Here is a 19,304-nt window from a genome sequence, read left to right on the forward strand (position 1 = left end):
TTGAATAAAACCCTGGCCAAGAAAATGCTAGAAGCCAAACATGGAACAGCACCTTGGGGCACACAAGCACTAAGTGATCAATTTCTGAGGGATTGGGTATGCATAGGAATTTTCAGAATGGCTAAGCAAGTAACTGAATGGTGTATGATATTTGAACAAGTAAACAAGAAGGTCCTGAGGAAAACATCCACGTGAGAGCAAGAACTAGCCTTGCAGCCCTTCCAAAACATCCAAGAGGACTTTACCAAGCTTCCCCACGTACAACGGTGGAAGTTTTTGCCAGTGATAGTAGATCACGTGGCTCATAGGGTAGAGGTGGTACCCACTGTGAAAGCCAATGCCAGGGTTGTGAGTAAAACACTTCTAGAATCAATCATTCCCCAATATAGGATGGCAAACAGGATTGATTCAGACTGAGGAACTCATTTCACATTGGAGATATTGAAGAAAGTTGTTCAAGCCCAGGGAGTAAAATGGGAATTGCACACTCCATGGCATCCACAGAGTTCTGGGTGTGTAGAGAGGATGAATCAAACTCTGAAAAGAGCTCTAGTTAAGCTAATGATTGAAACCCAAATGTCATCGATCAAATGTCTCCCTTTGGCCTTCTTAAGAATTAGAACCCAACCCCAGTCAGATCTGGGGGTCTCACCCCATGAAATGATGTTTGGGTTACCCTTCCTGACCTCACCCAGAAGGTTGCCTCAGATCTGGGGGTCTCACCCCATGAAATGATGTTTGGGTTACCCTTCCTGACCTCACCCCAGAAGGTTGCCCCCTATGAGGAAGGGGAAGCCAATGCCAAGAAATAAGTTATGTCTCTAGCACAAACCTTAGAAGGGCTAAGACATGAAGGGGCAATTCCTCAAACTCCCACCCTGGATTTCAGAATCCATAATATTAACCCTGGGGATTGGGTGATGATTAAGTCATGGAGAGATCAGCCTCTAACTCCTCAGTGGGAAGGTCCCTTTCAGGCACTGCTCACCACGGAATCAGCCATGCAAACTGCAGAGCGGGGATGGACTCATGCCAACAGAGTCAAAGGCCCAGCAGAAGAACCCAAAGAGTGGACTATAACATCCAGGCTGAGTGAAATGAGATTGATTCTCAAGCAGAGACTGAAAGACAACCAAGAAAAACACCAAGACGCCCAAAAAGTAGAGTCAATCTTCCACCGACCAGATGGAGAACTGTCTTCCTGTTTCAATGGGTGAGAATTATCAGCATCTGTTGAGGGGAAGTACACAAGGGACTGAAAAAGGTAATGGCACAGCTTCTTTAAGAAAAGAAGACAAAGGAAGGAGGGCAAGACCAGGTTGGCCCCTTTGTTCACCACCAAGAACATTCCATAGCCCTGCTGCGGGTAGCAACCCTGTAGGCATGGTAAGGTAGGGACAAAATGCCATACTGGACCTCTGTCATTCCTCAATTGTCTTTTAATACAACAGGGACTAGAGGGCAGGACCGAGTTGGCCTCTGTACTCACCCCAAGATACACTGACTATGGGCAGCAGCCACACAGGCACGGTAGATGGGGGTCCAAGCCATACTGGACCTCTGTGATGCCCTTTTGTCCATTCCAAATAAGTGTGTCTAAGGAAAACCTGAGATTTTTTTTCCTGTTCCCACTGTCCTTGCCCACATCAACAGATGCTGGTATGACTCATTCAAGAGAGAGAGAATTTTTTTTACTTAATTGTTCAAGCAAAATGACTTAACAAAAAAAGAAAAGGGGGTGTTTTAGATGAGTGATCCTATGGTTGACTGTCACAATGAAAGGGTGAATATTAAGTATATGTTAGGAGAAGTTTTGTAGATGTATAGTTATCTTTCGCCTCCCCCTTGCATTGTTATCACATGATGGGTGTTGTAGTTGGGGAATTTGGGAGGGTGGGCTTGTTACTATGGCAGCACCTGACCTCCAGTCAGGGTGTAAGACAGTGATCTCCACCACTGGACAGCGAAGAAGCAGCTGATTGACAAGACTTTGGATGGGGCTAGAGGTATAAAAGACAGAGCATCCATTTTGTAGATGAGCACACGGTGACTGAATGTTTTTCTCCCGGCACTGTGTTCTTTTCTTTATTCAGTCTTCAGTTGAATTTGATAAGGTTTGAATAAACCATTTAAATTTTTGAAAGTCAAAAATTGTTTCTCACATGGTGTTGGGGAATATGGAGCAAGGTTGTCCACACTGGGTCAGCTCTCAACGTACAATTTCTTTGACCTGGCCAGACCTCCTAAGGAGAGACCTTGGATCAATATCAATCACAGAATGCTGCAGTCACCTCTAGTGTAAAAACAATAGCAATACAAGACACCCTTTCCGATAGGAATACATATTTCTTAGAAGCTCATTGAAATATTTCTCCATAACGGTAAAAGGAAATCTTCCTAATGAAGTGCACAAGAGCAGAGGGAAATCAAGGCAGAGCCATGGTTTGTCAGGACTTGCTTGATCCTAATGAGCCCCGTGGTGCAGTTGGAGCTGAGCCCTGGAAGCTCAGGGCCTGAGAGGAGATTGCACAAATCTTTCCAGGAGGCAAAGTCAGAGGAAAACCCCAAAATGTCTCAAAGAGTGAATGGGTCCCACTGAGGTCCATCCCCAACACAGGCCACTCATGGACTCCTTGGAGGAGAAAATTGGAGGCCAGGAAAAGACCTCTCAGAAGCCTCAGTGAGGAAAGGAAAATCCAAAGTATCTTAAAAACTTAGAGTATTTCAAAGCAATATTGAGTCCCACTGAGTGTCAGTGCAAGGCTCTCAAGGGACTCGTTAAAGCAGATAATTGGAGCCATGATTGCACAAACCTCTCACAGAGTCTGGATCAAAAAGGAAACACCAAGTACCTTAAAATAACTGAAGTACCTTGAAGCATTCATGAGCCCCACTGAGTGTTGTTACTGACAAAGCCTCTCCAGGGACTAATTACAGCAGATCATTGGAGGCCATGATTTCACAAACCTCTCAGAGACTCCAAGGCAAAAGCCAAAGCCAAAGTCCTTTGAAAAGCCTGCAGTCCCTGGGAGCATTGAGGAGCCCCCAGGGCCATTGCTGAGCAAGGCTCCCCAGGGACTCCTTCCAGCAGATCCTTGAGGCCACTGGCATGTGGGCTAGGGGGGGATGCTGAAGGCAGGACAAGGGGCTGCCAGTGGCCAGCCTGGCTGGGGCTGTGCCAGGAGGCCCCAGTGCCTCAGGACAAGGTGTCTCCTGCCAGCCCTTGGTGGCACAGAGCCTGCTGTGCCCCAGGGCACCAAGCCTTGGCTTCTCTTTGTCCCCACCTGTCATCACTGCCTGCAGTTCTCTGCTCTGCCTGGAGCCTGGGGACACTTTCTCAGTTGTGTCCCTCAGTGGGACCCATTAAAAGTGAAAGAAACTTTGGAGTGTGATTCTGACTTGGAGCTCTGGAGAGGTTTCTTCAGCTGCCTCTCAGGGACTGATGTTCAGGGCCTGAGCACAAAGCCCCAGAGGCTCATTAAAGTCCTTGTGCTGTGGCTGTGCTGCTGAGCTGAGCTGGGCTGGGCTGCTGGCACAGAGGCAGCTCCTGGTAACAAGAAGAGCTTCAAAAGCACATTTCTCTTGCTGAGCAGCTCTTCTGCCAGCCCAGCAGGGCTGGGGCACTGCCTGCAGCCAGCCCGGGCACAGCCCAGAGGCACAGAGAGCTTCAATCAGTCAGGGCTGGGAAGGTGCTGAGAAGTGCCTGGGGCAGAATCCCTGCCAGCCCTTGGCACAGGAACCTCTGGCTGCAGGACAATGCAGCTGCAGCTCCTGCAGTGATCTCCTACAGCTGGAACATCCCAATGCCTACAGACTCTGTGAGTACATTCTCTGATTATCTCTTGTGCAGAGCAGCCAGGGGTGCCCAGGGCTGTCCTGCAGAGCAGGCTCCTGCAGCCCAGGGCGCTGTGCTGGGGCAGGGACTCTGCTGCCTGCCAGGGACAGCTCTCAGCCAGCCCAGGGAGCTGCTCCCAGCACTGGGGGACAAGATGAGGGTGGCAGGAGACAGCTGGTAAGGCTTGGAGTTCTTCCCCTTATGTGGTTGAGTAAGCTGCATTTTCTTTGCTGCTATCAGCAGAATATTTACCTGCAGAACATTTTCAGGTAGATTATACAGGGAGCACAGCAAGGCAGAGACTGCTTAAAATGGAAAATCCTCCTTTTTTAATCTGCATCTCTGGTTTGCCCAGGTGGAAAACTGCACATAAATATTTCTGGTGAGTCTGTGTTGTTTCTTACTCAACAGCAACAGATATTCATCTCCCAGTTTAGGTTAAGAAAATAAAAAAAAATTCTCTCAGATCTGAATAAACCAGGCAGTGACAGAAATCAGCACAGGGCCCCTTAGATGCAGCATCAGTGTCGCTTTTTCAGACTCCTCAGTGCTGCTCTGACATTGCCATCACAGCCTGCAGAGCCAGAGAAGCCCCTGGGCAGTGCCAGAGCTGGGAGGGGTCTGCAGGGCAGAGCTGAGCCCCCAGGGCTGGGCACAGGGCAGCAGCTGCTGGCAGGGACAGCTCCAAGCAGCAGAGCCCTGGGCAGGCAGTGGGGGGAAAGTGTCCCCAGGCTGTGCTGGGATAATACAGTGTTCTCCAAACTCAACTATTCCATGATTACTTTTTCTTACAGATCCCCAAGCCAAGGCACCGCAAATGTCCAACAGCAGCTCCATCAGCCACTTCCTCCTGCTGGCATTGGCAGACACGTGGCAGCTGCAGCTCCTGCTCTTCTGCCTCTTGCTGGGCATCTCCCTGGCTGCCCTCCTGGGCAACGGCCTCATCATCAGCGCCGTAGCCTGCCGCCAGCACCTGCACACGCCCATGTTCTTCTTCCTGCTCAACCTGGCCCTCACTGACCTGGGCTCCATCTGCACCACTGTCCCCAAAGCCATGCACAATTCCCTCTGGGACACCAGGAACATCTCTTACACAGGATGTGCTGCACAGGCCTTATTCTTTCTGTTCTTCATTGGAGCAGAGTTTTACCTCCTGACCATCATGTGCTACGACCGCTACGTGTCCATCTGCAAACCCCTGCACTACGGGACCCTGCTAGGCAGCAGAGCTTGTGCCCACATGGCAGCAGCTGCCTGGGCCAGTGCCTTTCTCAATGCTCTGCTACTTGTGGGCAATACATTTTCCCTGCCCCTGTGCCATGGCAATGTCCTGGGCCAGTTCTTCTGTGAAATCCCACAGATCCTCAAGCTCTCCTGCTCCAAATCCTATCTCAGGGAACTGGGGCTCATCGCAGTTAGTTCCTGTTTATCACTTGGTTGTTTTGTATTCATGGTTTTCTCCTATGTGCAGATCTTCAGGGCCGTGCTGAGGATCCCCTCTGAGCAGGGACGGCACAAAGCCTTTTCCACCTGTCTTCCTCACCTGGCTGTGGTCTCTCTGTTCCTCAGCACTGGCATATTTGCCCACCTGAAGCCCCCCTCCATGTCCTCCCCATCCCTGGATCTGGCCCTGTCAGTTCTGTACTCAGTGGTGCCTCCAGCCCTGAACCCCCTCATCTACAGCCTGAGGAACCAGGAGCTCAAGGCTGCAGTGTGGACACTGATGACTGGATGCTTTCAGAGACATTAAACCGCTGGCCAGTTTCACCAAATCACTTGTAATAAAAATCACCTTTGATACTTCTGGTTTCTTTGGTAGTGAGGTATTTTTTCCCTTTTGCATTTATTTCTTCATGCTTTCCACAAGGAAAGGCAATTCTTTTACACAATTCCCATTTTGTTTCTCTCCACCTTCCCTGTGGCCACAGACTGTGTCACTGAGGGGGCTGCACTTTCAGGAGCTTTAAACACATTAAACTCCCAGCAATGTTTTCTGCAGAGATGCCCTTTGGTTGCCTTCTCTGCAGCTGCAGCAGCAATGTTTGTGTGCAGAGCTGGGGGCAGATCAGTGCTGGCCCAGCAGCTGTGCCCAGCAGCAGCAGCAGCACTTGGTGTTGCCAGTGCTGCTGCCGTGGCCCTGCCCCGCTGCCCTGGTGGCCCTGGTGTTGCTGTAGGGCCTGAGTGCTCTCGGGGCCGGGCACAGTGCTGGGGGTGGCAGTGCCGGGGCTGCAGCAGGGACAGGCCATGGGCACTGCTGGGGCAGCGCTGACGCCTCAGGCCAGGGCCTGGGGGCTCCAGCCTCCTTGCCCAGGCTCTCTCAAGAACACACCCAGGCCAATGCTGAGCACAGAAAACCCCCGTGAGCAGCCCCATGCTGTTGCTGTGGGGACATCAACCTGAGGGAGCACAAATGCCATCAGCCCCTGGAGCCAGCAAGGGCTGGGGGACACCAGGGAAAGCACTCAGCTTTGTCCTGGCCTCTGCAGCCAGCCAGAAAGTTTGTTCCCATCAGCTGGGAGTTTCCTGTGCCACTGCAGACGCTGTTGCTCAGAGCCAGGGCTGCCTGGCAGCCACCCCCAAACTGCCCTAAGCATTGCCTTGGCTTCACCTTTGCTTTCTTTACTCTTCCCTTGTACAAATTTCTACTTACTGCCCACCTGTGATCCCTCCCCTGCAAACAGCCCATCCCTGTTTGCCCTTTCCTCTCTGGCCCCACTCCCCATTGCAGTTCCTGACTTGGCACCATGGGAACGGCCCTTGGGGAGCAGGATCATCCTCCAAGTGCTGCAGGAATTGTCTGCAGGCTCCTGCAGTGCCTCCTGCTGCTCCGTTGCCAGAGGCACCCCAGGCCAGGGGGGCCCATCTGGGCTGCTGTGTCTGCCTGTGGGGATCCCTGTTCTGGGCAGTGAGGAGGAGCTGCAGAGGCTCTGCAGGACTGACAGGATGGGCTTTGGGGCTGGCAGGAGAAGCTGAGGCACCTGGGCTGCTGGAGCTTCTCAAGAGGAGGCCCAGGGCTCATCATTCAACTGTGGTTTCAGAGAATCCCAGAATCAGCAAGGTTGGAAAAAACCTTGGAGATCATCAAGTCCAACCTATGCCCTCACACCACCTTGTCTCCCCTGAGTCTCCTCTTCTCCAGGATAAACAACCCCATCAGGTCCCTCAGCCGCTCCTCACAGGACTTGTGTTCAAAACCCTTCACCGGCCTTGTTGCCCTTCTCTGGACACATTCCAGCCCCTCCATGTCCTTCCTAAATTGGGGGCCCAGAACTGGGCAGAGCACTCGAGGTGCTGCCCAAGCAGTGCCCAGCACAGGGCAAGAATCACTGCCCTGCTTCTGCTGGCCACACCATTCCTGATCCAGGCCAGCAGCCATTGGCCTTCTTGGCCACCTGGGCACACTACTGGCTCATGTCCAGCCTGCTGTCCAGCAGTCCCTGCAGCTCCCTTTCTGCCTGGCTGCTCTCCAGCCACTCTGTCCCCAGCCTGTGGCGCTGCAGGGGTTGTTGTGGCCAAAGTGCAGGACCCGGCACTGGGACTTGTTAAACCTCACCTTGTTGGATTTCATTCCTGGATCCAGCCTGTCCAGGTCCCTGTGCAGAGCCCTCCTACCCTATAGCCAACTTGGTTCACCACTCTTCCCTGAAGCCCCAGAGTGTCCCAATGATCTCCATAATTCCATGAGGCCTCCCAGTGTCACAAATCGCTTTGGTCCTATGGGACACCTTGGTGTCACAAAGTGCATTGGATCCTAGGGCCATGCAGTGTCCCAATGGCTCTGGTTCCCCGAAGGCCCTGCAGGCTCACAATGGATCCTTGGTTCCATGAGGTCTGGCAGGGCAGCAATGCTCTCCTTGGTTCCAGAGTGTCACAATGGCCTCTTGGTCCCAAGGGCCACCATGGTGTCAAACATGTTTCCTTCATTCCATGAGTCCCTGAGGAGCAGCACTGGCCCCTTGGTTCCATGGGGCCCTGCAGTGTCACCATGGCCCCATCGTGACACCAGGTCCTGCTCTGTCACAATGCTCTGCATGGTTCCACAAGGCCCTGCAGGGTCACAGTGGCCTCTTGGTTCCAGGAGGCCTCAGAGTGCCACAATGAATTCCTTGGTGCTGCAGTGTCACTATGGAGCCCTGGTGACACCAAGATCCTGCAGGGTCACTTGGTTCCATGGGGCACCACAGTGTCACAATTGTTCCCTCAGTTCCCAGAGTCCTTGCAATGGAGCCATGGCCCCTTGATTCCATTGTCCCCAGGCTCTCCCAAGGGTCTCCTTGGTTCTGCAGTGGCACAATGGCCCCTTGGTTCCACAAGGCCCCGCAGGGTCACAGTGGCCTCTGTGGTTCCACCAGGACCCAGAGTGTCCCAATGGACTCCTTGCTTCCATTCAGCCCCACAGTGGCACAATGGCCCCTTGGCTCTGTGCTGCCATGTCGTACACAGTGTCACCATTGTCCTATAAGTGCCACCAGCCCCTGCAGTGTCACAATGGCCCCTTGCTTCCCCAGGGCCCTGCAGTGTCCCAATCATCAGAGAATCAACCAGGCTGCAAAAGACCTTGGAGAGCATCAAGTCCAGCCTGGGACCCAACACCACCTTGTCACCCAGGCCATGGCACTGAGTGCCACATCCAGTCTTTCCTTAAACACATTCCAGTCTTTCCTTATACCCATTCAGGGACGGTGACCCAGCCACCTCCCTGGGCAGCCCATTCCAATGCCCAATCGCCCATTGTGTGCAGAATATTTCCTAATGTCCGCCCTAAATATCCCCAGTTCAGCTTAAGGCCATGTCCTCTTGTCCTGTCACTGTCTCCTGGGAAAACTGCTCAAACCCCATGTCAGCCACTCCTCAAAGGACTTGTGTTCCAGATTTCTTACCAGCCTTGTTGCCCTTCTCTGGACATCATCCAGCCCCTCCATGTCATTCCAGAATTGTGGGCTCAGAACTGGACAGAGCACTCGAGGTGCTGCCCAACCAGTGCTGAGCACAGGGGAAGAATCACTGCCCTGCTCCTGCTGGCCACACCATGCCTGATCCATAGGAGTGCCAGGGACTGGATGAAGGAAATTGTGTGGAGAGTGTGGGGACCAAGTCTGATTGATTGTCAGCCATGAAGGCTCTTGATTTTCATGTCTATTCAAACTGCATTAGAAGGTGCTGGGGCTCAATATCAATGAGATATTGCTGAGATCAATCTATAAACAGGAAAAGAAAACAGGACAATACATTTCTGTCTGCATTGCTTTTAATATAGAACATTCATATTGAATACACTTCTGAAATCTGTTGGATTAACCAAAGAAGAAATGAAAACTTAGAATATTCCCAGGGTCTTTTCTTGCTCAGGTGTTCTGAACAAATGTTCATGAGCTTTCCCCACTGAATTCCTGAACTGATAAGCTCAAGAAAGCAGAGACTGCTGGAGGAGGAAAATTCATCAGCAACATCCATGTGGCTGAGGATCCATCCCCATCAGAGCAGCAATGAACAGAAATGGGCACAGCTTTGGGGCTGCCCCAGCTTTGGCATGGGCCCTGGGCCTGGAGCAGGAGCAGCTCTGGAGGGCCCCAAGGCCGGGGCTCTTGTGCTGCCCTGGGCAGATGGGATGGCAGCAGGGGCTGCAGAGCTCTCAGCACCTCAGCCAGAGGGGAGCAGGGCAGCCAGGGAGCCTCCTTTGGCCTTGGCCAAGCTCCTTCCGCCATGGCTGGGGCTGAGTCCTGTGGCAGCTGCAGCTGCTGCTGTGCCCTTGCCAGGGGCTGAGGCCGTGGGGCCAGTGGCCAGAGCAGCCTGGGCTGAGCAGAGCTGTGGGGCCAGAGGCGGCTGGGCTGGGGAGAGGCCCTTGGTGCTGCCCAGAGCTCAGGGCAGCTGGCAGAGCTTGCAGGGAGCTGGGCTGGCCTCAGAGAGCCTGGCACAGACACCATCAGTGTCCATCTCAGCCTGGCTGAGCGGGCAGGGGCAGGACTCAGGCCAGGCCTTGTGGGGCAGGGCCAGCGCCTGTGCAAGGCATTGAAAACAGGCAAGTGGCCCAGAGAAGAGGCTGCTCTGTGCTCTTGGTGGCATGGACAGAGCAGGGAGGGGGCCCAGGACATTTGTCACAGCCAGCCTCTGTCCCCAGCCCTTGGCAGCCCTGGCTGCTGAGCCCAGCTTTGCCCTGGGCTGAGTTTGGCTGTGGCCCAGCTCCATCCTCCTGCGGGGCTCAGGGCCTGTTCCCGGCCATGGCCAGCCCTGGCCGGCCTCTCTGCTGGCCCAGAGGCCGGCAGAGCCCGGGGCAGGGCTGTCTGTGCAGCCCCACAGGTGCCAGGGGCTCTGCAGGAGCTGGCAGAGGCTGCCCAGCAAGGAGGCCATGGGCACAGAGCCCCAAGGCTGCTGTGGGCACCACGGCACAGGGGCCCTTCCCAGCCGCAATGCTCCTGGCCTGGGCTGGGGCTGCCCAGGGGCTGGGGCACCATGGCTGGGCCAGCACAGGGCCACCAAGGGGCCACGCAGCCGCTGCCGGGGCTGGCAGCAAGGCCAGGCACAGACAAGCAATTGCTGAGCATGGCCTGCGCTGGCCAGGCCTGACTGGGCCAAAGGCACAGCTCAGCTGCCCTTGCTGCCTGCAGCAACAGACAGGAGCCCAAAGAGCCTCCATGGCTGTGCTGGAGAGCAAGGCTGCAGGAGGCAAATGCAGGGCTGCTGCGCCATGGCGAGGCCATGGAATTCCAGCACACACCTCAGCTCTCTGATGATCCCGGCACCATGCTGGGCCCTGTTTCAGACTGCAGCAGAGCAGATGTTGATGGCACAGGAGCCCTGCGGGGCTGGCAGGGACCTGCAGCTTGCAAGGTGCTCTGCTCTCCCTCAGCTGCTCTCGGAGAGATGCAATCCCAGCTGGGCACCTCAGGGCACAAGTGGCACTGCCTGTTCATGGGCACACAGCTGATGTCTGCCTGGAAAGGGGCACAGGTGTTAATACTTGAACACGTTGTATTATACAAGCACATCTCCATCAACTGGATCATTAGAATGCCTTTTAACAATTGTAAAAATTTTCCCACCAGGAACAGAAACTTTCGGGAAATACTGGTTGCTGAAGAAGAAATACTCATCTTCTGAAATACTTGTGTCACCAACATTCTGTCTGTTATTTCATCTCCTTTTTCCTTCAGGTGTTTCCAGCTCTACCATTTAAATGGCCATGTCTAAAGACATCTCTCCACTACACCAGCGGGATCCATATTCTTTCCATTACTCCTGGATTTCCTCCTCCAGATGCTCTCTGGTCATTCTAGGGCCTTTTAACTGACTGGTTTCATGCTTTGATCTTCAGCGAGCTGCCCAGTATTTCACCAGTTCAAATAAATATCACATTATTCAACATCCTTATTGTGTTTCTATCTATCCCAGAATTACCTTTACATATGTCTTTGTCTAAAACTGTTCCTGTACGGAAATGCCTTGGGAATGGGCGACATTTCAGATGCTGCTGGAGCATCCCAGAGAGCTGAGGGAAGAGCTGTGATGGTGATTAAACTGTTCCAATGTTCAACTTGTGCTTGTTGGCAAGAAACCTTTCTGTGCCTCTGAGTGTCACCAGTCCCTGAGCCCAAAGGACACAAAGCTGATGAGCTGTGGCTCCCACTGCAGGGGCACATGGACCTTGGCTCTGCACAGGAGAGCTCTTCATCCACTTTCTCTCTTTTCCTCCCTCTGGGCATGGAGGGAGCTCCTGACTGCAGCCTGTGACTCCTGTGTGCAAAGAGCAAATCTGGGCAGAACCGGGGCAGGGAGGGTTTGGGGGCACCTTGGGATGTGTGCTGGGCACAGAAGGTGTTTTCCATAGCTCTGAGACTGTCTGCTGTGGAAAGGGGATTTATTATGCAGCAGAGGAATGACTTTTGCATTTGATGGAGCTGTGCCTTGCCTTGGCTTTGTTGGCTGACAAGAAATGAACATGCCTCTGTGTCTCAGGCAGCTCCTTCTGCAAGGAAAGCAGGTGGGAGTTGGAGCCAAGGAGCTGAAAGCTGCAGGTGCAGCCTGGGCTGGAGGGAGCTCAGATTTGCACAAGGCTGCTCTGAGTGCCAGGCCTTGGATGGGGGAAATGGTGGGGTGGGGGTAGGGACAGAGTCTGATTGATTGTCAGACAATAATATTTCAATTCAAACTGCATGAGGAGGTACTTGGATTCAGTGTCAATTGGAGATTGCACAAATCAATGTAGTAACAGGAAAAAAACCTAAACAGGAGCAAAAAAAAAATTCCCTCACTATCTTTGTAAGTATAATATATTTCCTTTGAATACACTTCTGGAATCTGTCTAATAACCACAAAAAATTTGGAAATTAAATCAATTTATTCCCAGAGGCTTGGCTTGTTCAGGTGTTTGAATGTTAATGAACCCTGGGACACTGAATTCCTGCACTGAAGAGCTGCAGGCTGAACAAGCCTCTGCAGCAGTACAATTCAGCAGCAGCCTCCAAGTTGCTGAGGATGTCAGCAGCCCCCACTGAGGCCATCCCTGGCCAGAGCCCGTGGGGGAATGGGCAGACAAGGAGAGCGTCCCTGGGGCTGGGGCAGCACAACTCAGAGGCACCAGCGGCTGCAGCTGGGAAATGGAGTGTGGAATGGGGCTGGGAGAGCCCTGCCTGGGCTGTGCCAAGCAGGACACACAAGCCCTGACTCTCATCCCCCAAACAATCTCTCAATTAAACATTTAAAAGCAATTACAATTGTTTGTGTACTCTGAGTTTGTGTACTCCCTAGAGAAATATCATCAAGAGATTCTGAGGAGCTCACAACAGCAAAACAGCCTTTACTGGGAACTACAGAAAACCAGAGAATCTTTGGCAAAAGGTTTTAATTATGACATTAGAGTGGTTTTGTTTTGTTAATTTATGATTTTTCTAATTTTGAGATTTCCTATTTAATGTATTGATGAGTGTGTTGAGTTTTATTTTTGGTTAACTATTTATGTATTTATTTTGTTATGAGATAGGATTAGGAGAAAGGTAAAGTAGGCCTAAAATTTTAAAAGGGTATAAAGAAAATTTTATTAAAAGTAATTAAAAGAAAAAAGGTAGTGAGAATTAAAATAAACTCTTTAGAACACTTCTTTTTTTCTTTACAACCGTTTTTTACTGACTATGTAAAGAAACCAAACCTGAAATTTCTAGTAAGTTAATAATTTGAATATTTTTACTATTTTATAGTTTTATGTGTTATAATGAAAAAGCATTTTCTTTATAGTTTACAAGAGGATTTTAGTTTTAAGAGTAAGGTATCTTTTTCTACTTTTTTTTGGTACTTAATTTCTTCTTTTAGAACTTGTATGGTTTTATGTTGTTTTTTATATGCTTGTATTTTGTTTTTCTTTACTCGAGGGAAGATTGAAGTATTTAAAGGCTTAACACCTGACCTGCCAGCAATTTGCAGTGGAAGTTGGGGTTGGGTTGTGTTAGGATTGGTTTGATGGTTGGTTTTTGGGGTTTTTGTGTTTAATTTTTTAGTTGTAGGGTTATGTTGTATGGGTTGTAGGGGTTTTGGTTTGAGTTGTGTTGGGGGGAGGGGACTTGATGGTAAGATTTGAATAGCTGTGGCTAGCTTTGTTCTGGTTGGGGTTTTGTAGCCTCGTTTGTTTTCCTGTTTGGTAGTTGTTGGGGTTTGGTTTGGTTAGAATGGGGCCAATGGAAGGGAAGCAGCCTGGAGAGGGGGGAAGGGGCTCAGCCCAAGGCAGGGTTGCTTGGTTTGGTTTGGTTTGGTTGAGATGGGGGCCGGGGCTGGCACCCGCTACTTCTTTGTTGACTGGAGAAGAAAGAGGAGGTTCCTGGGTTTTTGATCTTTAACATCTGTGTTTCACAGAGGCGTGTTCAGCATCTTAGTGGTTTAACAGATTGTCAGTTACACAAAAAGTTTTGCATTACTTTTTTAATTGTTCTCATGTCAAACTATGACAGACATTCAATCAACAACAAAACACTTCTCCAAGCATTGACTTGGCCCATTCAACATCACAAACTCTGAGCCTGTTCAATTTAATGTTAATCAAAATTTGCAGGAGCACAGAAAAAAAAGAAGACACAGAAAGAGAGAAAGACAAAAAGATACAGAGAGGCACACACACAGCTACCAACTCCTGGATTCCAGAGGTGTTCAGATGGAAATTCCAAGAGGAGGTAGGGTCAAGATGTGTGCTTGCCTTGTGCTCAGCTTTAAATACCCCTTGGTCTTCCTGGGTCCTTCCCCCAGGTGTGACTTTGGGTCATGACCCAAGCGCCAGCCCCTTATTATCTAAAAACTCTCAAACCTTTCTGTCTGTAGACTCCCCTCAGGCAACTCCATGCAGCCTTCTGACTCCTTCTCTCTTCCTTCTGTGGCACCAGCTAACTCTTTCCTGTCCCTTGCACAACCACATGAGCCTGTCTCTCCCTCACATGACACCTTCCCTTTGCTGCCCCTCACACAACTGCTCAGCTCTTTTTCCCCACAGCACAGCCTGCAGCCTGCAGTTGATTCTCGGCCAGCTAACCCACTCCTTTATAAACCCACTCTTTGGGAATTAGTCCAGCTGCAATTCATCAGGAGCAAGATAGCCTTCAGCACTATCTCTGTTCTCTTGACAATCTGTCCTCCCACACTCTGGGATTTCACAGGCAGCTCTGTGATGTCACACCCACTCTGTCATGTCTCAGCCTTCTCTGTGACATCACACAGCTTCTCTGTGATGGCACAGAGCCCTTATCTATGATGCCAGAGTCTTCTCTGTGGCCTCACAGCATGTTCTGTGATGTCACACAGCCATCCTGGGATGTCACAGGCAACTTGGTGACATCACAACCTGTTCTATGATGTCACACAACCAGCCAATGAATGTCCCAGCCTGCTCTGGGATGTCACATCCTGATGTCAAAACTCACTTAGCATGTCAAACAGCACCTCTGTGGGCTCACAGAACCACCCTGCAATGTCACAACACCTTCCGTGATGTAATGCAGCCACCCTGTAATGTCACAGTACACTCTGTGACCTCACAGCTTGCTCTGGGATGTCATACTGCTACACTGTGATGTCACAGCCAGCTCTGTGATGTCACATAGTAAACCAGCGATGTCATAGCCTACTGTATGGTGTCACAACCTGATCTGTGAAGTCACACAAGCACAGAATCCCAGAATCACAAGGCTGGAAGAGACTTTTAAGATCATCAAGTTCAATGCATGCCCTAACACCATCTCAACTAGACCATGGCACTCAGTACTATATCCAGTCTTTTTGTAAACACATCCCGGGATGGTGACTCCCCCACCTCCCAGGGCAGACAATTCCAGTACTTTATCACTTTTCCAGTAAAAGCTTTTTCCTAATATCTAATTGTGATAAATAGGTGTGATTCGTGCTGACAAAATTGAAACAGTAATCAATATTGATACAGTAATTATTATTTGGTGATAACAAAACGGTTAAAAAGTGAAATGCCAGGAAGAAGGGAGGGGAGGGGTCTGCTCCCCCCCCCCCCTTCTCCTGCAGATGCTCAGAACAGGAAGGAGTAAGAGTTAACTATTACTAAATTTATCTGAAAGAGAGGGAAAACTTGGGTGGAAATCAGGAACATGTTAATTTGATGAGATTTATTGCTTTAATGTTAGAACATGGCATTGGCTCATATAATGTTAGTTTTGGCTCATACTATACCAGCTTGGTGCGCATGTGTAATCCAAAGGAGAAAGAAAGGACACCTGAGGAAGAGGAGAAGCCTTCCTCAGACCACCCCCAAAGAGTGGTGTGATCACCTAAAAGGAATGGTGGTGCAAGCGTGATGAAGGTGATGATGAGGGTGGAAATACAAATGTGACGAATCGAAAATGGGAGGAGATGGTGATGGCACACAGCATAAAAAGGGGAATTGTAACTGGATGACCTTGTACGTGAGGTGGCAGGGGTCCCAAAGCCCTTGCACTCCGTACCCCATGGTAATGTTTTTACTTATGCGTTATTATCAGAACCAGATTATTCCTCATTTTAACCAAATTATACTGCCAATATTTTGAGTGTATTCAATTTTATCTATTCTAAACCACTTCATAAAAATTGCTGCTACATTTAATTCTGTTTGGTTTTTATTTGTGATTGGATAATTGGGAAAACATAACAGTGGAGTTGCAGGGCAGGGCAAGGCTAGACCTGCCCCTTCCTCCCCCACACATGAAATGTTTTGAGCCAGCAATCTCCTCCAGTCTCTCACAATAGGCAATGTTGGAGGTGAAATCCCTGTTTGGCCATGGGCAGCTGGCTGAGAAGGACAGTTCTTTTCCATAGGAAGGAAAGCACAGAGCCCCAGTGTTTGGAAGGCAGATGAGAGCCTCACTAGTCCAAGGCCAGCCAGACTTGTCAGCAGTGGCAGATTTTTTCTAGGAGCAGTCTTTCAATTTAAGGAATTTTGGAGGTGGAATCCCAATCTCACCCATGGGCGCCTGGAGAAGCAGGACTGTTCTTTCCCACAGGAAGGAAAGCATGGAGCCTTCCCCAATGTTTTGGAGACAGATGGGAAATGACCCTTGTGAAAGCACTGCCAGCCAGATTTGTCCTGACAATATTCCTATTGGAACAATCCTTGCATATGAAGAAATTGGGAGGTGAAATCCCAATTCTGACCATGGGTGCCTGGAGGAGAAGGAGAGTTCTTTCTCACAGGAAGGAAAGCATGGAGCCCCAGAATTTCAGCAGCAGATGAGAAGAGAGCTTCAACATGCCAAGGTTAGCTGGACCAGTCAGGCATTCCAGGGGAGGCCAAACCAGCCAGACCTGTTCTGTGTGCCCTTGGTTTTATGGGGCCCTGAAGTGTCACAATGGTGCCTTGATTAGAAGAAGACCTGCAGTGTCACAATGGACCCTTGGTTCAGTGGGGTCCCACAGTGTCACAGTGGCCTCTAGGTTTCATAAGGCCCCGCAGTGTCACAATGGTCCCAATGATTCCATGGGGCCTTGCAGTGTCACAATGGATCTTTGAACCCTGGGGCTTTGTAGTGTCACAATGGTCTCCTTTGGCTCCACAGGGTCACAATGAACCACTGATTACAGCAGTGTCACCCTGGAGCTTTGGTTCCATGCAGCCCTGCAGTGCCACAATGGTCTCCATTGGTTCCCTGGTGTCACAATGGCCCCCTGATGACACGAGGCCCTGCAATGTCACAATGGACCTTTGGTTCCATGCAGCCCTGCAGTGTCCCAAGGTCTTCTTGGTTTCACCAGGCCCCACAGTATCACAATGGTGCTCTTGTTTCAGTGGGGACCCCCAGAGTCACAATGTTCTCCATGATTCCATGAGGCCTCACAGTGTCCCAATAATCTCCTGGGTTCCATGAGGCTGTGAAGTGTCTTAATGGTCTCTCCATGGTTCCATGAGGTCTTGCAGAGTCACAATGGACCTTTGGCTCCATGGGGTCTCACAGTGTCACAATGGTCTCTTGTTTTCATACATTGCAAACTTTCATAATGGCCTCCACGGTTCCATGAGGTCCCATGCTGTCACAATGGACCCTTGGTTTGATGGGGCCTCCCAGTGTCAGAATGATCCCTACATTCCATGGAGCCAGACAGTGTCAATACAGTCCCCTTGGAGCCATGAGGCCCAGCAATGTCACAGTTCTCTCCATGATTCCGTGAGGCCCCACAGTGTCACAATGGCTCCCTTGGTTCCATGAGGCCCCACAGTGTCACAATGGTCCCTTGGTCTCACAGGGCCCCACAGTGTCACAATGGTCCCTTGGTCTCACAGGGCCCCACAGTGTCACAATGGTCCCTTGGTTCCATGGCCCTGTGCTGCTGCATTCCCCCCTCCCCTTCTCAGGCCGCCCTGCCAGCTGAGAAATGCTCCTTGGGCCTCGGCCTTGGCCAGCAGCCCCTGGGCTCAGCTCCTCTGCAGCTCATCACAAACACTGGCTGCCCCGGCACTGCTGCTGCCCAAGGAGCTCCTGGTTTCTGTAGGAGCAGCCCTGGGAACTGTTTCTGTTCCCTCCGTGGCACAACATCCCTGTTCTCACACTGCCAAAGAAAGCTGTTGATGCCGAGCGTGGCCAGGATGAGCCATCGCTGGGACTGAAGCCCCTCTCTTGGGGCCCTACAAACAGCGCTCCAAAAGGAGCCCCTTGGAGCTCTCCTGGGCCAGCGACTCCCTCTGAGTGGGGCCTCTCCCAGCCGGGAACTCTCCCGTTTGCTGCACTCGAGGATCCCTGAACAATGACAGAGCCTGGGCCGATCCCCCCACTCCTCCAGGCTCAACCCTTCACTTGCTGGGGAGATGCCAAAGCATCCACAGGGAGCATTTCCTGCCCTCAGGGGAATTTCTCACAGGCCCCTTGCACTGACTCTTGGTGTCTGTGTGCACACAGGAGTGCCTGTGCTGGGGAAATGGGGCAGAAATGCTGCTCTCTGAGGGGCTTGAGTGCCTTGGATAGCTGAGTCAGTCAGGCCTGTAGGTAAGGTTAAATCACAAGGTCTAAATGAAGTTAAATGCTGCTAAGAGTTGTTCTTTTGCTAAGTTGTTATGTTTAATATAAGTTATAAGCTGAGGTAAATACTTTCAAGTGTTATTCATTAAATTTCAAAGTCATAGGTTATAAGTTAGGTTAAATATTCTTAAGCTCTGCTCTTTTGCTAAACTGTGAGTTTTAGGGTATCAGCAAAGGTTAAGGTATAAGTTAAGTCCTGTTAAGTTTAACCTGTGTTAAGCTTTTGGGCAGTATTCCTTTTATCTTTGCTCTGACTGTCCTTTTGTCCCAGACACACACACACAGAGAGGAACAGTTCTCTGTTCATTTCTCTTTATGATTGCCTGGATCTTGTTTGGTTTTGTTGTTGCTTTGTTTCCCTGGTGAGCCTGAAGTGTCCAGTCAGGAGCAGAGTGACTCTTGCCAAGGAACTTGATGGTGCTGTTGTTGAATATTAAATCTGCTTTTTACTGCTCCCTTGCTGGGGATTTTTCAGCGCTCTCAAGCCCTTGTTCAGAACAGGGTGAAGGAGCACTGGCCCAGGCTCTGGCCCTGGGGGATACAGGGACAAAGCCGGAGGGTCCCTGTCCCCCTGTCCCACCCCCCATGGCCCTAGCCCCCCATCCCTGTGTCAGGCTCTGGGGTCGATCTCATGGAACATCCTCTGGGGGAGGCTGCAGCGCTGGGGGCGGGGGGACCCGGGGGGACAGGGGACCCCTCTGTGCACGAGCAGCATTGGACTGCTCTGGGGGGAACTGTGAGGGGGACACGGGCAGAGTGACCTCCCCAGTGACCTCACACAGCCCCTGTGATGTCCCACAGAATCCTGTGATGTCACACTGCCTTCATGTGATGTCACACAGCCCCCTATGAAGTCACAGAGCCTCCCTGTGATGCCTTTGTGATGTCCCCCTGTGATGTCATACAGCTGCACTGTGATGTCACAGAAAACTCGGTGATGTCACAAAGTCACGCTGTGATGTCACAGCCTGCTCTATGATGTC

At 51.0% G+C, this 19,304-nt stretch overlaps 1 pseudogene; it reads right to left on the reverse strand.

Annotated features, from left to right (window-relative positions):
- Positions 1-19,304, reverse strand: part of LOC119696322 — a 2,199,709-nt pseudogene that overhangs the window by 854,991 nt on the left and 1,325,414 nt on the right.

Source organism: Motacilla alba, unplaced genomic scaffold (assembly GCF_015832195.1).
Source record: "Motacilla alba alba isolate MOTALB_02 unplaced genomic scaffold, Motacilla_alba_V1.0_pri HiC_scaffold_28, whole genome shotgun sequence".
NCBI lineage: Eukaryota > Metazoa > Chordata > Aves > Passeriformes > Motacillidae > Motacilla > Motacilla alba.